This window comes from Rhinoderma darwinii, chromosome 5 (genome assembly GCF_050947455.1).
Source record: "Rhinoderma darwinii isolate aRhiDar2 chromosome 5, aRhiDar2.hap1, whole genome shotgun sequence".
NCBI lineage: Eukaryota > Metazoa > Chordata > Amphibia > Anura > Rhinodermatidae > Rhinoderma > Rhinoderma darwinii.
This window is the reverse complement of record NC_134691.1, coordinates 228,285,124-228,303,786: the sequence shown is the minus strand read 5'-3', so window position 1 is coordinate 228,303,786 and position 18,663 is coordinate 228,285,124. Positions and strand designations below refer to the sequence as shown.

The window sequence follows — 18,663 nt, the reverse complement described above, 5'->3', positions numbered from 1 at the left end:
AAAAAAAAGACAGCCTGGCGGCCGGCTGTTGCAGTGTTGCCCTCTCAGGCAACACTGAGTGACTGACTGAGCCTCACAGTCTTATATAAAGTTCAGACGGAACTTTGCACGTGTCATAGTGGAGCCCTCAGGATTCCAGAGCCAGCTTTCTGACATCATAATGGGGCCTGCCTCAGAGATAAAAGCCTGGGCCCAGGCAGTGTTGTTCAGTGCTGCTCAGCAGGCAGCACAGGACTGGATTAAAGCTGATACAAGGTGTGAAGGAACAAGGGGTGGCTGTGGGCATGCACTTGCTGCCGCTGCCAGTGTTTATCTGCATGGCAGGAGGGCATTTGGGCGTTGCCAGGAAGGCGTTTTTATGTAGATTCCTCCTCTTTCAGCACTGCATTGTGGTGCAAGCAAAAGAAGCAAATCCTGTCTGGCTTCCTCTCCGGCCTTTATTCACCTCCCGCTTAGTAGCTGTAAATGTGTGTGAGCCTGCAGGGCCCCATGGAATTGCCTAGGAGTAGGCTGAATCGCTGCAAGGGGTGAACAGCAGTATGGGACAGGCTCGGGCAAGGCAAGGGCCGCTCGGGTTATCGCTTCTCGGCCTTTTGGCAAGATCAGGTGTAGTATTTCTGTATCTGGTTTTGTTGGGAGGTGTCCGGGGTACCCTGCTCCTTGGCCTTGGGGGATCGTCTCTTTTCACAGAGAGACTTCACCCCCTTGCTGCTATTTGGGGAGTGGGCTTAGCCCCCGGACAACGAGTTGCGATCGCGCCTTACCCAAGAGGTCAACCGGCCTTGAGGCGTTTTTCTAAGAGCGTTCCGAGGGCGTTTATCGGGCTTCGTAGGTGTCTGGGGTACCCTAATCCTTGGCCTTGGGGGAGGGTTCCACTTAATTGTGGAATCTGAGCCCTTGCTGCTATAAGGGACAGGCTTAGCCCCCAGGCACTGAAAATGCCATATACATTTGGATTTGCATCCGGGGACACCCGGTTGCGCCAGTCCGTCCGCATCGAGGTGGAAGAAGGCCATCGCCAGCGGAAGAACCTTCGCTTCATTGTGGAGGTGATTCTGCTGGACTTCCTGGGGCTCAAGCGGGCGGACATCCTGTGTCTCAACGACCAGGAAAGCCGCGGTCGGTACACCGTATCCTTTACGGCCGCGGCATGTTGCGACAACATGCACAAAAGATTGTCTGATGCGGACCAGAGTGAGGAGCGGCTAAATGGACTGAACTTTTTATTCCTCTACGGGGAGGAAGAAGTCCCGCTCGTGATGTGCATGTTCAGTCCATTTGTCTCAGAGTGTGACATTGAAACCTTCCTCAGTCGTTACTGCAGGGAGGTCCGCTTCTCACATAAAATCTTGAACACCCAGAGCTTCTGGAATGGCAAAAGGAAATATTGGGTGAAGTTCCGCCAGGATCCCAATGGCATTGGAGGCTTACATCACCCACCCCAGAACTTTGCCATTGGGAAGAATCGAGGATTCCTATTTTACCCCCAGATGCCAATAGCCTGCCGGAACTGCTTGAGATATGGCCACACCAGAGAACATTGTGACCGGCCCCATGTGGTGCAGTGTAACAGGTGTGGCCAGGTTGGACACGTAGCGGCAAAATGCAGTTCCGAGGTGTTGTGCAATCTGTGCGGCATGACTGGGCATGCTTTTAAAGATTGCCCCCGCAGAGCGAAATCTGGGCTACCCAGACCAGGGCCAGAGCGGCAGTTTGCAACATGTGCAGACGCCGCTGGTAATGCCCCAAAACGAGCATTGACGACTGAGGGGTCCAGGCCAAAGTCCTTCACAGCTCCATCGGGGGGCCCACCGATGTCAGCCTCGAGGGACGGCCATAGGGATTCCACCGGGTCCAGGCAGAGCAGGAGGAATTCTGACTCTGCTGGACATAAGTTGACCGGCACCTCTGCAAACAGGTCCTCTGCTCCGCCTGCAGTGGACCCTGTTGAGGCAGTGGTTAGCGACAGGCGTCGTGGCTCCGTAGGTTCTGCAGTAGGACCTGACGCCTGTCCCAAGAGTGTGGGCATGGAGCGGAGACACTCTGTGTCAGACGAGGGCTCCATTAAGAAAACCCTAAAATATGCTGGATTGGAGCCTCGTTTTGACCATTTCCGGTCAACGGGGGGGTCAGAGCAAAGTTCCTCCACTGCGGTTGTGGAGGGGCTTGCGATGAAGGCTCCCCGTAAGCAGGCAAAGGTTGCCAAGAGTGATGGGACCTCACAGGCCCCTGTGCAGCTGCCCAGGAAGGACATCAGCGATATCTTCAGCCAGGGGCCAGAGATGGGTGAGAGCGACTTCGAGGAGATGGATAGGAGCCATTCTGCAAAGAGACAGCGAGAGGAAGAGGAGTCCGGAGTTCGGAGGAAAGCTGCCTATCGGAGTTCGGATGAGAGCAGTGTGGGGGTTGGAGCCGCCCACGTATCTGGCTCTGACCCTACCAACATCCAAGATTTATTGACCCCTCAAAAAGGGGGTCCAGACTCGCAGCTGATCTCCGAATACGACTCTTCTGGTTCGGACCCTGACCTCAACTAAGACTATGTTGGTTCCTATCAAAGTCGCCTCACTAAATGTGAGGTCCCTAAAGAGCCCTGTCCGCAGGACTGCTTTATTTTCATTTTTAGAGACTGTGGACTTTGACCTTTGCCTGCTTCAAGAATGTGGAATCCCTAATGACTTGGAATATCAAGATTTAAAGATGGACTGGAAACTAGGCCCCTCAGTCTGGTCTGGTGGAAATGACTGTCGCTCTGCGGGGGTTGGATTGCTCTGCCGAGGTCGTTTTATCTCCATCCAAACAGTGACTGAAATCATGCCCGGCAGAGCTATTTTAATACATTTGCTTTTTAATGGAATTTTAATTCGTGTTTTAAACGTTTATGCCCCTCCTACCAAACAGGAGAGGGCAGAACTATTAGAGATTTTACCATTGTTTTGTGTTGGGTCTACCCCCCTGCTGGTGGGTGGTGATTTTAACTGTGTGCGAGATGGAGAACACCGGCAGGGTGGGGATTTTAATCGAAAAATTGACCGTACTTCTTACCTGCTCAAGAATTTTATTGGTGATTTTAAATTGAAAGACTGCTGGAGGGAACTCTTGCCTGCGGACCCAGGCCCCACCTGGTCCAATGGAAGAGTGAGCTCCAGAATTGATTTTATTTTCACTTCTAATAGTTTTATTCCCAAAAAATGTTTGCTTTTAACAAATATTTTATCTGATCACAAGCTCCTTTCAGTGCACCTGGAGCTAGAGGGAGAGCAAAAAGCTTGTAGGGGTCCCTGGAGACTAAACACCACACTCCTGGAGGACCCCATCATTAAAGAGGAGTTTGTGCGGACCTACCAGTGTTGGCAGTCCCATAGAGCGCCCAGTCAGCCTATGCTACACTGGTGGGAGGGCATTAAACCCAAAATCAGAGCTTTTTTTATTCGAGCAGGTAAGAAGAAAGCAAAAGAGAGAAAACAATGGTTTTATGTTCTTAATAAACGTTTACATGTACTTTTTAAATTGAAGGAGATTGGTATGGATGTTGATGATGATATCTTAAATCTTAAAGCTGAAATAAAACATGCCATAGAAGAGAAAGGGAAACAAATAATTTTTAATTCACATGTAAAGCACCTCGAGGATGGCGAGAAGTGTTCCCGGTTCTTCTTCAAAAAGGTAATGGATAAACGAGATGTCATTTTAAACCTTGAAGGAGAAACCACTATGGTCGGCATTTTAAATTCTGCTTTTAATTTCTACCAATCTCTTTTTAACAAGAAAAATATTGATCCTTCCTTTTTAGAACATGTTCTTAATTCCCTTGATGCCAAGCTAGATATTTTAGACCAGGAAGTTTTATCCCGTAATATTACCTTGGAGGAACTTTTATTTGCTTTTAAAAGTTTTTCTAATGGGAAAGCTCCTGGGGAAGATGGTCTGCCCATCGAATTTTATCATGCTTTTTGGGAAATTTTAAAGAATGACATGTTTTTATTGTATAAGGAAGTTTTTATTACTGAAGAGCTGCCCCCTTCCTGGAGGAGGGGGATTGTGTCCTTAATTTTTAAAAAAGGTGAGAGGGACCAGTTAAAAAACTGGCGCCCTATTACTCTTTTAAACGTTGATTGTAAAATTTTAGCTAAACTAATAACAATCCGTTTTAAACCTTTTATTCAGAAATTAATCCATCCAAACCAGGTATGTGGGGTACCTGGGAGGTCAATTACTGAGTCCCTGAATATTTTACGTGACATCATTTGGTATTTTAAAGAAAGGGGTCAAAGCCTTGCTATTTTATCCTTAGATTTCGAGAAGGCTTTTGACCGGGTCTCCCATGAATATCTTTTTATGGTTCTTAAAAAGATGGCTGTTCCTGAAATTATTTTAACACGTATTAAGCTTTTATATCGATCCTGTTTTAGCCAAATTTCTATCAACGGATTTTTAACTAAAGGTGTTCCTCTTTTATCAGGGGTGAAACAGGGGTGCCCGTTGTCTCCGCTCCTTTTTATTTGTGCCATAGAACCTCTGTTCACCCTAATAAGAGATGATAAAGTCATCAGAGGCGTGCCCATACCTGGAGGAAGGGGGAACCAGGTAAAAATCCTAGGCTATATGGATGACGCCACCGTCCTATGCCCAGACGCCGCTTCTATGAGACGGGCATTGAGGAACACCGGCTTTTTTTGTGAAGCCTCTGGTTTTAAATTAAACGTTGATAAGTGTGACTGTTTTTATACTGGTGTATGGGATTCCTCTGTGACACCAGGAGTTAACATGCAGCAGGATCAGATAAAAATTTTAGGAATTGTTTTTAATCAAGAAAACGATGGGAGACCCAATTGGGATTCAGTAATTGCCAAAATGGAAAAAAAGGTTTTAATGTGGAATTTGAGAAATCTCACCATGGAGGGAAAAGTTTTAATAATTAAATCTGTTTTATTACCCATAATGCTTTATGTAGCTATGGTTTTCCCTCCAACAATTTTATATATTAAAAAAGTGACCAGGATCTGTTTTATGTTTTTATGGGGTTCCAAAATGGAAAAACTAAAACGTGATTTTATGTACAGATGTAAGGACAATGGCGGGAGAGATGTTCCTAACCTTTTTAACTTCTTTTACATTAAATACTTTTGCTTCTGTTTTAAAATGTATAATTCTGATGGTATTTTTAGCTACTTTTTAAAGTACGCTACGGGCATGATTTTTAAACGATGGTTTCGTGTCCCTTTGAATTCTCCTGTGCTTCTGTGTCCCCCAAAACAATATGCGGTGCTCGAAAAAACTGTCAGGCTCCTAGGTCTCCAAGAATTGGAGCCTGACATATTGGGGGACCAGAAAAAAGTGTCACTCTCCTGTAGGCGGCAGGAGGATACTCTGGCAGTTTCAAATTTCTCACAGGCAAGGTCCAAGGTGGTGTGGCGGAACGTTTTCGGGAAATTTATGGCAAATGTGCACAAGGACCTTGCCTGGGCAATCGTTCACCAGTGCCTCCCTACTCGTGAATTCCAGCATAGGCGAGGACTGGTGGCGAGAGCCAAGTGCCCGAGAGACAGGTGTGGTGACGACGAGACGGTAATGCACCTGTTTTGGAACTGCCCATATGCACAGGAGGTTTGGAGGAAGGTAGGCCCATTGCTGAAATGGGCCTGCGGTCTTAAAGATCTTAAATTTGAATACGTGTTTTATGGTCTTTTTAACTGCCCAAGTTTTAAACAGCAAATGGTCTGTTGGATCATTTTAAACTGTTTTAAGAATGCCATCTGGAAGGTTAGGAACATTCTGCTTTTTAAACATGATTTTATTGACGTTAAAAATTGTGTGAAATATGCCCTAAGTGAAATGTATATTTATTATCTTAGGGACAAAAAGCAGCTAGGGGTAAAAGAAGCAACATCCATGTGGTGTTTGCAAATGTGGAATACCATAACATTGTAAATAAAAATGGTTTTATTCTTTTATGTCTTTTATGCCCTGTATAAATTTTATCCTGCTATTGTTCTGTACTTTTATTATAACATCTGTATTAATGGTCTTATTATTATTACTTTTGTATTCATTTAAATGTATGAATATTCATGTATTATGCTGTTGATTTTATCTTGTGGTTTCAATTTTAAAAAAAAGTCTGTAAAATATATTATTTTTGCCAATAAAAAACTTTGTTGAAACCTTATCTGTTCTTATCAGTTTAATATCTGATACGTCCCCTATCTGGGGACCATATATTAAATGGATTTTTAGAACAGGGAGATGGAAATAGAGCTTGCTCTGTCCACTCCACGCATTGACCTGGTATTGCAGTATTTCCAGGACCGGTGCACCCTTCCCTTATGTGTTGACTAAAATCAGATTCCAAAAGTGTTTTTTCTCTTTGCCATTGTTTCTGTCTTTCTGAAGGGATCTCCCCTTTTAATCCCATTATTTCAACACCTGTTGGACAATGCATTTGTACAGTCATGTGTGATAATGAGCTCATTTATTAAATGCAATTAATGAATACATTGCCACCTCTTGTTGTGTGTGTGTGTGTGTGTGTCTTCTGTGTTTCTGTGTTTCCGGCATTTCACATTGGAACAGCTCATTCACCTTCCTTGTCTTCTCTCCGCCCTCCCTCCCTCCCTCCTAGGTAAGTTAAAGAGCTGCACCTGAGCCAGCCACTGATTGATGCAGCACCACAGTCAAATAGTGGAGTGGAGTGGAGTAGGGGAACAGCAAACAGCCATTAAAGCAGCCAGCCGCCTACCCGCCACAATGGACCTACCTGTGTACACTAGGTGGATGTGATGGAATGTACTGTCGTCCCTACATTTCAAGAAGAAGTAAGAATTGCAGTTGCAACAAACCCTTGCTTGCCTACAAAGAGAGCAGCAATTTGGATTTGTTACTATGTTACCTGGAAGAATAACAAACTGTGCAAGGATGGAGGTTGTAGGAGCAAAGAGAAGTTGTCTGTAAAGTTGGTGGATGCCTATTTTCCATTTTGCAGTCCCTTGTCTCCCTCTTGTGGCCTCCTGGAGGCAAATAAATGTGCAAAAAAAAGACAGCCTGGCGGCCGGCTGTTGCAGTGTTGCCCTCTCAGGCAACACTGAGTGACTGACTGAGCCTCACAGTCTTATATAAAGTTCAGACGGAACTTTGCACGTGTCATAGTGGAGCCCTCAGGATTCCAGAGCCAGCTTTCTGACATCATAATGGGGCCTGCCTCAGAGATAAAAGCCTGGGCCCAGGCAGTGTTGTTCAGTGCTGCTCAGCAGGCAGCACAGGACTGGATTAAAGCTGATACAAGGTGTGAAGGAACAAGGGGTGGCTGTGGGCATGCACTTGCTGCCGCTGCCAGTGTTTATCTGCATGGCAGGAGGGCATTTGGGCGTTGCCAGGAAGGCGTTTTTATGTAGATTCCTCCTCTTTCAGCACTGCATTGTGGTGCAAGCAAAAGAAGCAAATCCTGTCTGGCTTCCTCTCCGGCCTTTATTCACCTCCCGCTTAGTAGCTGTAAATGTGTGTGAGCCTGCAGGGCCCCATGGAATTGCCTAGGAGTAGGCTGAATCGCTGCAAGGGGTGAACAGCAGTATGGGACAGGCTCGGGCAAGGCAAGGGCCGCTCGGGTTATCGCTTCTCGGCCTTTTGGCTAAGATCAAGTGTAGTATCTGTTCTTATCAGTTTAATATCTGATACGTCCCCTATCTGGGGACCATATATTAAATGGATTTTTAGAACAGGGAGATGGAAATAGAGCTTGCTCTGTCCACTCCACGCATTGACCTGGTATTGCAGTATTTCCAGGACCGGTGCACCCTTCCCTTATGTGTTGACTAAAATCAGATTCCAAAAGTGTTTTTTCTCTTTGCCATTGTTTCTGTCTTTCTGAAGGGATCTCCCCTTTTAATCCCATTATTTCAACACCTGTTGGACAATGCATTTGTACAGTCATGTGTGATAATGAGCTCATTTATTAAATGCAATTAATGAATACATTGCCACCTCTTGTTGTGTGTGTGTGTGTGTGTGTGTGTGTGTCTTCTGTGTTTCTGTGTTTCCGGCATTTCACATTGGAACAGCTCATTCACCTTCCTTGTCTTCTCTCCGCCCTCCCTCCCTCCCTCCTAGGTAAGTTAAAGAGCTGCACCTGAGCCAGCCACTGATTGATGCAGCACCACAGTCAAATAGTGGAGTGGAGTGGAGTAGGGGAACAGCAAACAGCCATTAAAGCAGCCAGCCGCCTACCCGCCACAATGGACCTACCTGTGTACACTAGGTGGATGTGATGGAATGTACTGTCGTCCCTACATTTCAAGAAGAAGTAAGAATTGCAGTTGCAACAAACCCTTGCTTGCCTACAAAGAGAGCAGCAATTTGGATTTGTTACTATGTTACCTGGAAGAATAACAAACTGTGCAAGGATGGAGGTTGTAGGAGCAAAGAGAAGTTGTCTGTAAAGTTGGTGGATGCCTATTTTCCATTTTGCAGTCCCTTGTCTCCCTCTTGTGGCCTCCTGGAGGCAAATAAATGTGCAAAAAAAAGACAGCCTGGCGGCCGGCTGTTGCAGTGTTGCCCTCTCAGGCAACACTGAGTGACTGACTGAGCCTCACAGTCTTATATAAAGTTCAGACGGAACTTTGCACGTGTCATAGTGGAGCCCTCAGGATTCCAGAGCCAGCTTTCTGACATCATAATGGGGCCTGCCTCAGAGATAAAAGCCTGGGCCCAGGCAGTGTTGTTCAGTGCTGCTCAGCAGGCAGCACAGGACTGGATTAAAGCTGATACAAGGTGTGAAGGAACAAGGGGTGGCTGTGGGCATGCACTTGCTGCCGCTGCCAGTGTTTATCTGCATGGCAGGAGGGCATTTGGGCGTTGCCAGGAAGGCGTTTTTATGTAGATTCCTCCTCTTTCAGCACTGCATTGTGGTGCAAGCAAAAGAAGCAAATCCTGTCTGGCTTCCTCTCCGGCCTTTATTCACCTCCCGCTTAGTAGCTGTAAATGTGTGTGAGCCTGCAGGGCCCCATGGAATTGCCTAGGAGTAGGCTGAATCGCTGCAAGGGGTGAACAGCAGTATGGGACAGGCTCGGGCAAGGCAAGGGCCGCTCGGGTTATCGCTTCTCGGCCTTTTGGCAAGATCAGGTGTAGTATTTCTGCATCTGGTTTTGTTGGGAGGTGTCCGGGGTACCCTGCTCCTTGGCCTTGGGGGATCGTCTCTTTTCACAGAGAGACTTCACCCCCTTGCTGCTATTTGGGGAGTGGGCTTAGCCCCCGGACAACGAGTTGCGATCGCGCCTTACCCAAGAGGTCAACCGGCCTTGAGGCGTTTTTCTAAGAGCGTTCCGAGGGCGTTTATCGGGCTTCGTAGGTGTCTGGGGTACCCTAATCCTTGGCCTTGGGGGAGGGTTCCACTTAATTGTGGAATCTGAGCCCTTGCTGCTATAAGGGACAGGCTTAGCCCCCAGGCACTGAAAATGCCATATACATTTGGATTTGCATCCGGGGACACCCGGTTGCGCCAGTCCGTCCGCATCGAGGTGGAAGAAGGCCATCGCCAGCGGAAGAACCTTCGCTTCATTGTGGAGGTGATTCTGCTGGACTTCCTGGGGCTCAAGCGGGCGGACATCCTGTGTCTCAACGACCAGGAAAGCCGCGGTCGGTACACCGTATCCTTTACGGCCGCGGCATGTTGCGACAACATGCACAAAAGATTGTCTGATGCGGACCAGAGTGAGGAGCGGCTAAATGGACTGAACTTTTTATTCCTCTACGGGGAGGAAGAAGTCCCGCTCGTGATGTGCATGTTCAGTCCATTTGTCTCAGAGTGTGACATTGAAACCTTCCTCAGTCGTTACTGCAGGGAGGTCCGCTTCTCACATAAAATCTTGAACACCCAGAGCTTCTGGAATGGCAAAAGAAAATATTGGGTGAAGTTCCGCCAGGATCCCAATGGCATTGGAGGCTTACATCACCCACCCCAGAACTTTGCCATTGGGAAGAATCGAGGATTCCTATTTTACCCCCAGATGCCAATAGCCTGCCGGAACTGCTTGAGATATGGCCACACCAGAGAACATTGTGACCGGCCCCATGTGGTGCAGTGTAACAGGTGTGGCCAGGTTGGACACGTAGCGGCAAAATGCAGTTCCGAGGTGTTGTGCAATCTGTGCGGCATGACTGGGCATGCTTTTAAAGATTGCCCCCGCAGAGCGAAATCTGGGCCACCCAGACCAGGGCCAGAGCGGCAGTTTGCAACATGTGCAGACGCCGCTGGTAATGCCCCAAAACGAGCATTGACGACTGAGGGGTCCAGGCCAAAGTCCTTCACAGCTCCATCGGGGGGCCCACCGATGTCAGCCTCGAGGGACGGCCATAGGGATTCCACCGGGTCCAGGCAGAGCAGGAGGAATTCTGACTCTGCTGGACATAAGTTGACCGGCACCTCTGCAAACAGGTCCTCTGCTCCGCCTGCAGTGGACCCTGTTGAGGCAGTGGTTAGCGACAGGCGTCGTGGCTCCGTAGGTTCTGCAGTAGGACCTGACGCCTGTCCCAAGAGTGTGGGCATGGAGCGGAGACACTCTGTGTCAGACGAGGGCTCCATTAAGAAAACCCTAAAATATGCTGGATTGGAGCCTCGTTTTGACCATTTCCGGTCAACGGGGGGGTCGGAGCAAAGTTCCTCCACTGCGGTTGTGGAGGGGCTTGCGATGAAGGCTCCCCGTAAGCAGGCAAAGGTTGCCAAGAGTGATGGGACCTCACAGGCCCCTGTGCAGCTGCCCAGGAAGGACATCAGCGATATCTTCAGCCAGGGGCCAGAGATGGGTGAGAGCGACTTCGAGGAGATGGATAGGAGCCATTCTGCAAAGAGACAGCGAGAGGAAGAGGAGTCCGGAGTTCGGAGGAAAGCTGCCTATCGGAGTTCGGATGAGAGCAGTGTGGGGGTTGGAGCCGCCCACGTATCTGGCTCTGACCCTACCAACATCCAAGATTTATTGACCCCTCAAAAAGGGGGTCCAGACTCGCAGCTGATCTCCGAGTACGACTCTTCTGGTTCGGACCCTGACCTCAACTAAGACTATGTTGGTTCCTATCAAAGTCGCCTCACTAAATGTGAGGTCCCTAAAGAGCCCTGTCCGCAGGACTGCTTTATTTTCATTTTTAGAGACTGTGGACTTTGACCTTTGCCTGCTTCAAGAATGTGGAATCCCTAATGACTTGGAATATCAAGATTTAAAGATGGACTGGAAACTAGGCCCCTCAGTCTGGTCTGGTGGAAATGACTGTCGCTCTGCGGGGGTTGGATTGCTCTGCCGAGGTCGTTTTATCTCCATCCAAACAGTGACTGAAATCATGCCCGGCAGAGCTATTTTAATACATTTGCTTTTTAATGGAATTTTAATTCGTGTTTTAAACGTTTATGCCCCTCCTACCAAACAGGAGAGGGCAGAACTATTAGAGATTTTACCATTGTTTTGTGTTGGGTCTACCCCCCTGCTGGTGGGTGGTGATTTTAACTGTGTGCGAGATGGAGAACACCGGCAGGGTGGGGATTTTAATCGAAAAATTGACCGTACTTCTTACCTGCTCAAGAATTTTATTGGTGATTTTAAATTGAAAGATTGCTGGAGGGAACTCTTGCCTGCGGACCCAGGCCCCACCTGGTCCAATGGAAGAGTGAGCTCCAGAATTGATTTTATTTTCACTTCTAATAGTTTTATTCCCAAAAAATGTTTGCTTTTAACAAATATTTTATCTGATCACAAGCTCCTTTCAGTGCACCTGGAGCTAGAGGGAGAGCAAAAAGCTTGTAGGGGTCCCTGGAGACTAAACACCACACTCCTGGAGGACCCCATCATTAAAGAGGAGTTTGTGCGGACCTACCAGTGTTGGCAGTCCCATAGAGCGCCCAGTCAGCCTATGCTACACTGGTGGGAGGGCATTAAACCCAAAATCAGAGCTTTTTTTATTCGAGCAGGTAAGAAGAAAGCAAAAGAGAAAAAACAATGGTTTTATGTTCTTAATAAACGTTTACATGTACTTTTTAAATTGAAGGAGATTGGTATGGATGTTGATGATGATATCTTAAATCTTAAAGCTGAAATAAAATATGCCATAGAAGAGAAAGGGAAACAAATAATTTTTAATTCACATGTAAAGCACCTCGAGGATGGCGAGAAGTGTTCCCGGTTCTTCTTCAAAAAGGTAATGGATAAACGAGATGTCATTTTAAACCTTGAAGGAGAAACCACTATGGTCGGCATTTTAAATTCTGCTTTTAATTTCTACCAATCTCTTTTTAACAAGAAAAATATTGATCCTTCCTTTTTAGAACATGTTCTTAATTCCCTTGATGCCAAGCTAGATATTTTAGACCAGGAAGTTTTATCCCGTAATATTACCTTGGAGGAACTTTTATTTGCTTTTAAAAGTTTTTCTAATGGGAAAGCTCCTGGGGAAGATGGTCTGCCCATCGAATTTTATCATGCTTTTTGGGAAATTTTAAAGAATGACATGTTTTTATTGTATAAGGAAGTTTTTATTACTGAAGAGCTGCCCCCTTCCTGGAGGAGGGGGATTGTGTCCTTAATTTTTAAAAAAGGTGAGAGGGACCAGTTAAAAAACTGGCGCCCTATTACTCTTTTAAACGTTGATTGTAAAATTTTAGCTAAACTAATAACAATCCGTTTTAAACCTTTTATTCATAAATTAATCCATCCAAACCAGGTATGTGGGGTACCTGGGAGGTCAATTACTGAGTCCCTGAATATTTTACGTGACATCATTTGGTATTTTAAAGAAAGGGGTCAAAGCCTTGCTATTTTATCCTTAGATTTCGAGAAGGCTTTTGACCGGGTCTCCCATGAATATCTTTTTATGGTTCTTAAAAAGATGGCTGTTCCTGAAATTATTTTAACACGTATTAAGCTTTTATATCGATCCTGTTTTAGCCAAATTTCTATCAACGGATTTTTAACTAAAGGTGTTCCTCTTTTATCAGGGGTGAAACAGGGGTGCCCGTTGTCTCCGCTCCTTTTTATTTGTGCCATAGAACCTCTGTTCACCCTAATAAGAGATGATAAAGTCATCAGAGGCGTGCCCATACCTGGAGGAAGGGGGAACCAGGTAAAAATCCTAGGCTATATGGATGACGCCACCGTCCTATGCCCAGACGCCGCTTCTATGAGACGGGCATTGAGGAACACCGGCTTTTTTTGTGAAGCCTCTGGTTTTAAATTAAACGTTGATAAGTGTGACTGTTTTTATACTGGTGTATGGGATTCCTCTGTGACACCAGGAGTTAACATGCAGCAGGATCAGATAAAAATTTTAGGAATTGTTTTTAATCAAGAAAACGATGGGAGACCCAATTGGGATTCAGTAATTGCCAAAATGGAAAAAAAGGTTTTAATGTGGAATTTGAGAAATCTCACCATGGAGGGAAAAGTTTTAATAATTAAATCTGTTTTATTACCCATAATGCTTTATGTAGCTATGGTTTTCCCTCCAACAATTTTATATATTAAAAAAGTGACCAGGATCTGTTTTATGTTTTTATGGGGTTCCAAAATGGAAAAACTAAAACGTGATTTTATGTACAGATGTAAGGACAATGGCGGGAGAGATGTTCCTAACCTTTTTAACTTCTTTTACATTAAATACTTTTGCTTCTGTTTTAAAATATATAATTCTGATGGTATTTTTAGCTACTTTTTAAAGTACGCTACGGGCATGATTTTTAAACGATGGTTTCGTGTCCCTTTGAATTCTCCTGTGCTTCTGTGTCCCCCAAAACAATATGCGGTGCTCGAAAAAACTGTCAGGCTCCTAGGTCTCCAAGAATTGGAGCCTGACATATTGGGGGACCAGAAAAAAGTGTCACTCTCCTGTAGGCGGCAGGAGGATACACTGGCAGTTTCAAATTTCTCACAGGCAAGGTCCAAGGTGGTGTGGCGGAACGTTTTCGGGAAATTTATGGCAAATGTGCACAAGGACCTTGCCTGGGCAATCGTTCACCAGTGCCTCCCTACTCGTGAATTCCAGCATAGGCGAGGACTGGTGGCGAGAGCCAAGTGCCCGAGAGACAGGTGTGGTGACGACGAGACGATAATGCACCTGTTTTGGAACTGCCCATATGCACAGGAGGTTTGGAGGAAGGTAGGCCCATTGCTGAAATGGGCCTGCGGTCTTAAAGATCTTAAATTTGAATACGTGTTTTATGGTCTTTTTAACTGCCCAAGTTTTAAACAGCAAATGGTCTGTTGGATCATTTTAAACTGTTTTAAGAATGCCATTTGGAAGGTTAGGAACATTCTGCTTTTTAAACATGATTTTATTGACGTTAAAAATTGTGTGAAATATGCCCTAAGTGAAATGTATATTTATTATCTTAGGGACAAAAAGCAGCTAGGGGTAAAAGAAGCAACATCCATGTGGTGTTTGCAAATGTGGAATACCATAACATTGTAAATAAAAATGGTTTTATTCTTTTATGTCTTTTATGCCCTGTATAAATTTTATCCTGCTATTGTTCTGTACTTTTATTATAACATCTGTATTAATGGTCTTATTATTATTACTTTTGTATTCATTTAAATGTATGAATATTCATGTATTATGCTGTTGATTTTATCTTGTGGTTTCAATTTTAAAAAAAAGTCTGTAAAATATATTATTTTTGCCAATAAAAAACTTTGTTGAAACCTTATCTGTTCTTATCAGTTTAATATCTGATACGTCCCCTATCTGGGGACCATATATTAAATGGATTTTTAGAACAGGGAGATGGAAATAGAGCTTGCTCTGTCCACTCCACGCATTGACCTGGTATTGCAGTATTTCCAGGACCGGTGCACCCTTCCCTTATGTGTTGACTAAAATCAGATTCCAAAAGTGTTTTTTCTCTTTGCCATTGTTTCTGTCTTTCTGAAGGGATCTCCCCTTTTAATCCCATTATTTCAACACCTGTTGGACAATGCATTTGTACAGTCATGTGTGATAATGAGCTCATTTATTAAATGCAATTAATGAATACATTGCCACCTCTTGTTGTGTGTGTGTGTGTGTGTGTGTGTGTGTCTTCTGTGTTTCTGTGTTTCCGGCATTTCACATTGGAACAGCTCATTCACCTTCCTTGTCTTCTCTCCGCCCTCCCTCCCTCCCTCCCTCCTAGGTAAGTTAAAGAGCTGCACCTGAGCCAGCCACTGATTGATGCAGCACCACAGTCAAATAGTGGAGTGGAGTGGAGTAGGGGAACAGCAAACAGCCATTAAAGCAGCCAGCCGCCTACCCGCCACAATGGACCTACCTGTGTACACTAGGTGGATGTGATGGAATGTACTGTCGTCCCTACATTTCAAGAAGAAGTAAGAATTGCAGTTGCAACAAACCCTTGCTTGCCTACAAAGAGAGCAGCAATTTGGATTTGTTACTATGTTACCTGGAAGAATAACAAACTGTGCAAGGATGGAGGTTGTAGGAGCAAAGAGAAGTTGTCTGTAAAGTTGGTGGATGCCTATTTTCCATTTTGCAGTCCCTTGTCTCCCTCTTGTGGCCTCCTGGAGGCAAATAAATGTGCAAAAAAAAGACAGCCTGGCGGCCGGCTGTTGCAGTGTTGCCCTCTCAGGCAACACTGAGTGACTGACTGAGCCTCACAGTCTTATATAAAGTTCAGACGGAACTTTGCACGTGTCATAGTGGAGCCCTCAGGATTCCAGAGCCAGCTTTCTGACATCATAATGGGGCCTGCCTCAGAGATAAAAGCCTGGGCCCAGGCAGTGTTGTTCAGTGCTGCTCAGCAGGCAGCACAGGACTGGATTAAAGCTGATACAAGGTGTGAAGGAACAAGGGGTGGCTGTGGGCATGCACTTGCTGCCGCTGCCAGTGTTTATCTGCATGGCAGGAGGGCATTTGGGCGTTGCCAGGAAGGCGTTTTTATGTAGATTCCTCCTCTTTCAGCACTGCATTGTGGTGCAAGCAAAAGAAGCAAATCCTGTCTGGCTTCCTCTCCGGCCTTTATTCACCTCCCGCTTAGTAGCTGTAAATGTGTGTGAGCCTGCAGGGCCCCATGGAATTGCCTAGGAGTAGGCTGAATCGCTGCAAGGGGTGAACAGCAGTATGGGACAGGCTCGGGCAAGGCAAGGGCCGCTCGGGTTATCGCTTCTCGGCCTTTTGGCTAAGATCAAGTGTAGTATCTGTTCTTATCAGTTTAATATCTGATACGTCCCCTATCTGGGGACCATATATTAAATGGATTTTTAGAACAGGGAGATGGAAATAGAGCTTGCTCTGTCCACTCCACGCATTGACCTGGTATTGCAGTATTTCCAGGACCGGTGCACCCTTCCCTTATGTGTTGACTAAAATCAGATTCCAAAAGTGTTTTTTCTCTTTGCCATTGTTTCTGTCTTTCTGAAGGGATCTCCCCTTTTAATCCCATTATTTCAACACCTGTTGGACAATGCATTTGTACAGTCATGTGTGATAATGAGCTCATTTATTAAATGCAATTAATGAATACATTGCCACCTCTTGTTGTGTGTGTGTGTGTGTGTGTGTGTGTCTTCTGTGTTTCTGTGTTTCCGGCATTTCACATTGGAACAGCTCATTCACCTTCCTTGTCTTCTCTCCGCCCTCCCTCCCTCCCTCCCTCCTAGGTAAGTTAAAGAGCTGCACCTGAGCCAGCCACTGATTGATGCAGCACCACAGTCAAATAGTGGAGTGGAGTGGAGTAGGGGAACAGCAAACAGCCATTAAAGCAGCCAGCCGCCTACCCGCCACAATGGACCTACCTGTGTACACTAGGTGGATGTGATGGAATGTACTGTCGTCCCTACATTTCAAGAAGAAGTAAGAATTGCAGTTGCAACAAACCCTTGCTTGCCTACAAAGAGAGCAGCAATTTGGATTTGTTACTATGTTACCTGGAAGAATAACAAACTGTGCAAGGATGGAGGTTGTAGGAGCAAAGAGAAGTTGTCTGTAAAGTTGGTGGATGCCTATTTTCCATTTTGCAGTCCCTTGTCTCCCTCTTGTGGCCTCCTGGAGGCAAATAAATGTGCAAAAAAAAGACAGCCTGGCGGCCGGCTGTTGCAGTGTTGCCCTCTCAGGCAACACTGAGTGACTGACTGAGCCTCACAGTCTTATATAAAGTTCAGACGGAACTTTGCACGTGTCATAGTGGAGCCCTCAGGATTCCAGAGCCAGCTTTCTGACATCATAATGGGGCCTGCCTCAGAGATAAAAGCCTGGGCCCAGGCAGTGTTGTTCAGTGCTGCTCAGCAGGCAGCACAGGACTGGATTAAAGCTGATACAAGGTGTGAAGGAACAAGGGGTGGCTGTGGGCATGCACTTGCTGCCGCTGCCAGTGTTTATCTGCATGGCAGGAGGGCATTTGGGCGTTGCCAGGAAGGCGTTTTTATGTAGATTCCTCCTCTTTCAGCACTGCATTGTGGTGCAAGCAAAAGAAGCAAATCCTGTCTGGCTTCCTCTCCGGCCTTTATTCACCTCCCGCTTAGTAGCTGTAAATGTGTGTGAGCCTGCAGGGCCCCATGGAATTGCCTAGGAGTAGGCTGAATCGCTGCAAGGGGTGAACAGCAGTATGGGACAGGCTCGGGCAAGGCAAGGGCCGCTCGGGTTATCGCTTCTCGGCCTTTTGGCTAAGATCAAGTGTAGTATCTGTTCTTATCAGTTTAATATCTGATACGTCCCCTATCTGGGGACCATATATTAAATGGATTTTTAGAACAGGGAGATGGAAATAGAGCTTGCTCTGTCCACTCCACGCATTGACCTGGTATTGCAGTATTTCCAGGACCGGTGCACCCTTCCCTTATGTGTTGACTAAAATCAGATTCCAAAAGTGTTTTTTCTCTTTGCCATTGTTTCTGTCTTTCTGAAGGGATCTCCCCTTTTAATCCCATTATTTCAACACCTGTTGGACAATGCATTTGTACAGTCATGTGTGATAATGAGCTCATTTATTAAATGCAATTAATGAATACATTGCCACCTCTTGTTGTGTGTGTGTGTGTGTGTGTGTGTGTGTCTTCTGTGTTTCTGTGTTTCCGGCATTTCACATTGGAACAGCTCATTCACCTTCCTTGTCTTCTCTCCGCCCTCCCTCCCTCCCTCCTAGGTAAGTTAAAGAGCTGCACCTGAGCCAGCCACTGATTGATGCAGCACCACAGTCAAATAGTGGAGTGGAGTGGAGTAGGGGAACAGCAAACAGCCATTAAAGCAGCCAGCCGCCTACCCGCCACAATGGACCTACCTGTGTACACTAGGTGGATGTGATGGAATGTACTGTCGTCCCTACATTTCAAGAAGAAGTAAGAATTGCAGTTGCAACAAACCCTTGCTTGCCTACAAAGAGAGCAGCAATTTGGATTTGTTACTATGTTACCTGGAAGAATAACAAACTGTGCAAGGATGGAGGTTGTAGGAGCAAAGAGAAGTTGTCTGTAAAGTTGGTGGATGCCTATTTTCCATTTTGCAGTCCCTTGTCTCCCTCTTGTGGCCTCCTGGAGGCAAATAAATGTGCAAAAAAAAGACAGCCTGGCGGCCGGCTGTTGCAGTGTTGCCCTCTCAGGCAACACTGAGTGACTGACTGAGCCTCACAGTCTTATATAAAGTTCAGACGGAACTTTGCACGTGTCATAGTGGAGCCCTCAGGATTCCAGAGCCAGCTTTCTG

General features: G+C 46.0%; 1 protein-coding gene and 5 non-coding genes across 6 annotated transcripts in view; all 6 read left to right on the top strand.

Annotated features, from left to right (window-relative positions):
* Positions 1 to 18,663, top strand: part of LOC142652561 (uncharacterized) — a 104,040-nt gene that overhangs the window by 68,753 nt on the left and 16,624 nt on the right. The window lies entirely within an intron of this gene.
* On the top strand, positions 6,131 to 6,322 carry LOC142653960 (U2 spliceosomal RNA). The gene has a single exon (XR_012848795.1). It is a non-coding gene; the product is annotated as a U2 spliceosomal RNA (small nuclear RNA).
* LOC142653512 (U2 spliceosomal RNA) lies at positions 7,605 to 7,795 on the top strand. The gene has a single exon (XR_012848441.1). It is a non-coding gene; the product is annotated as a U2 spliceosomal RNA (small nuclear RNA).
* Positions 14,639 to 14,830, top strand: LOC142653959 (U2 spliceosomal RNA). The gene has a single exon (XR_012848794.1). It is a non-coding gene; the product is annotated as a U2 spliceosomal RNA (small nuclear RNA).
* On the top strand, positions 16,125 to 16,315 carry LOC142653511 (U2 spliceosomal RNA). Its single transcript, XR_012848440.1, has one exon. It is a non-coding gene; the product is annotated as a U2 spliceosomal RNA (small nuclear RNA).
* LOC142653510 (U2 spliceosomal RNA) lies at positions 17,608 to 17,798 on the top strand. Its single transcript, XR_012848439.1, has one exon. It is a non-coding gene; the product is annotated as a U2 spliceosomal RNA (small nuclear RNA).